At 39.5% G+C, this 2,953-nt stretch overlaps 1 pseudogene; it reads left to right on the top strand.

Annotated features, from left to right (window-relative positions):
- The first annotated feature begins 245 nt into the window (after positions 1–245).
- Positions 246–2,689, top strand: LOC124894521 (annotated as a pseudogene).
- Positions 2,690–2,953: the final 264 nt, after the last annotated feature.

Raw genomic sequence — 2,953 nt, 5'->3', positions numbered from 1 at the left:
CACAATACAGATTAGGGACATAAGATGAAATTAAATTGAGCCCATGGTCATGGAGAATTCACATAACTCAGCTTGTTTTGGTTGTATCAAAATCAATTTTACTCAACCTCTCATTTTCCAAAAACAATAGCTACACTCCAATCCAAACAAGTTGTAATAAACTACAAAAATCCTTTTGTGTTTCTCCATTTAAGCTCACATCTAGAAAACTTAAATTAAGTATTTCCAAGGTTTCAAATTGTCAATGCCACATAGTTCATTAAATTGCATTTGTTTGGAATCAACAAGTTTGACCAATATGAACACCACTTAAATCTCTTATAACACAGACTTTACATTATTTTCATTATTCATCGAATTTCGAATCGTGCAAATCTCTTATGAGGTAGATTTTTGCATGGTGTGTTGACGTAGTCAAACATTTCTTATGAACCAACTGAAACAAATACACGCCCACACTCTCCGAAATGGCATTGACTTTACCCAGTACTTTATCACCAAACTTGTTGAAATCCCAAACATCCCGTATGCCCACGGTGTTCGACAATATTACCAAACTGTCTTTCTCTACAACAAGCTCATTCAAGCCTATTCTTCTCATGGGCTTTCTAACCAGTGTTTTTCTCTCTACATCCAGATGTGCCGTCAAGGCTACTCCCCGTTCGTCTTCGCCGCAAGCGTCAATCGTTCTAGCCCCATTCAAAGCCAAATGTTCGTGTTTATTTCATCAAATGGGGTTTTGAATTTGAAATTAACACGTTAACTGCACTTGTTGACATGTATGCTAAAATGGGGTTGTTGCCTTCTGCGCGGAAGCTCTTTGATGAGATGGAAATGAAGGATGTGCCTACTTGGAATTCTTTGATTGCAGGGTATGCCAAGAATGGAAATGTTGAAGAAGCTTTCAAGTTGTTTTCAGAAATGCCTTCGAGGAATGTGATTCCTTTGACTGCGATGATCTGTGGATGTTGGCAAAATGGGAAGTATGCGGATGCACTAGCTGTTTACAAGGAAATGGAGAAAGCCGGAGGGGTAAAGCCTAATGAAGTTAAGATTGCTAGTGTTCTTCCAGCTTGTGCGAATCTTGGGGCGCTGGAGGTAGGGGAGAAGATTGAAGTTTATGCAAGAGCAAGTGGATACTTTAAGAATATGTTTGTTTGTAATGCTGTGCTTGAAATGTATACAAAGTGTGTTAGAATTGATAGGGCAATGCAACTCTTTCACGAGATTGGTAGGAGGAGGAACTTGTGTTCATGGAATACCATGATCATGGGGTTAGCTGTCCGTGGAAAAAGTGATGAAGCTCTTAATCTTTTCAATCAAATCCTGGAAAGCCTTTGCAAATATTCTCTTTGTTCTTCTTTACTGTTGTTGTGCTTATCAAACATCCAATTAGAGCAGCAAGCATGATCTTTTATAGTGGAATTTACACGAGTGTTGTGCTGTCGACACAGTGATACAAGATCAATGGGCTCCACTCCTTTGGGATCGATGCTTCAAGGATCACATCTATGGATCAAAGATTTGGTTGGTTTAGGGGAACAAATACGTGTGTGGATGATAGCTTGGAGCGCGGGAGAAGCTATATTTGATGATGTCATCCACGGGAGCATTGAGCCACGACGTGTTTTGAAGATAGCGTGGGCTTCGAGAGAGCATGGATGCCCATGACATTATTTTGGGCTTTGGGTCACTTTTGGGCCCAATAGCTTTTAGGGTTATTTTTGGGCCCATTGTGTAGTAAAGACCCATGGCCTATAGATAGCTAGTTTGCCTTCATTTTAAGGAGATGATTTTGAATGATGAATTGAAATACACTTGAGTGTGTTTTGTGGTAACATGTTGGGAGTTACATTGAATGTGAGAAACGTGGGTTGCTCGGGTCCATTTCCGTGATGTCCTCGTAAGAGGTTGGTGCATGTGAAATTTTGATAGGAATGTCTTTGGGTTTAATATACCCTTAGATTGTCCTCTCTTTATCTCATTGTGTCAATCTATCTATCCCTTCTATTTTCTATCTTGTATCTTTGTTTTTAGTGTTTTCCATTATTTGTGTGACGTTTCCATTTTTGTATTTTTGACTTGTATCACACAGGGAGAAGGAAATGCACCTGATGATGTAACATTTGTCGGAGCAATCTTAGCATGCACACATGGAGGCATGGTAGAGAAGAGCTGGGAACTCCTTAAAAGTGATGGAGAGAAGATTCTCCATAGCTCCAAAATTAGAACACTATGGCTGGGAGATTGCAGGAAGTTTATGATCTTATACAAAGCATGCCAATGAGACCTGATAATGTTATATGGGGAACTCTGCTTGGAGCCTGCAGTTTCCATGGCAATCTTGAACTGGCTGAACAAGCAGTCGAATTCCTTTCTGTATCGGAGCCATGGAATCCTGGGAATTATGTTATTCTCTCAAATATCTATGCAAGAGCTGGTCTGTGGGACGGTGCTGCAAGGTTCAGGAAACTGATGAAGTCCTCCCAGATTACAAAAGCAGCAGGGTACAGCTTCATCGAGGAAGGAGGTGATATTCATAAGTTTGTAGTAGAGGATAAATCCCATCCAAAATCAAATGAGATATATGCACTTCTTAAGTCACCACTAGATTGAAATTTGTTATAAGCAACATTGATATTGATTTGGATTCTATGGTTGAATAGAATTGTAGCAAAAAAATCTGAACGGTTTTTGGACCTATATTTCTCTCCTTCCTATTTTGTCTAGAGTGAAGTAATTTCCTCCTAACTACCAACTTGAATCACAAACAATTCAATCTATGTATGTTTCTGAAAATCAGGGTGTGGTAAAGCTTGAAGTGTCCAACTCCCTCCTTGCTGTCATCACTAGTTCCGCACTAACAGCAACACGAAAATAAAAAAGAGAACTACAACTATAGCAATGACTGAGGAAATATACATGTTAAAGCACCAAACCAAAAACGGTCACT

This window comes from Capsicum annuum, unplaced genomic scaffold, assembly GCF_002878395.1.
Source record: "Capsicum annuum cultivar UCD-10X-F1 unplaced genomic scaffold, UCD10Xv1.1 ctg74713, whole genome shotgun sequence".
Classification (NCBI taxonomy): Eukaryota; Viridiplantae; Streptophyta; class Magnoliopsida; order Solanales; family Solanaceae; genus Capsicum; species Capsicum annuum.
This window is presented reverse-complemented; position numbering and strand designations above follow the sequence as displayed.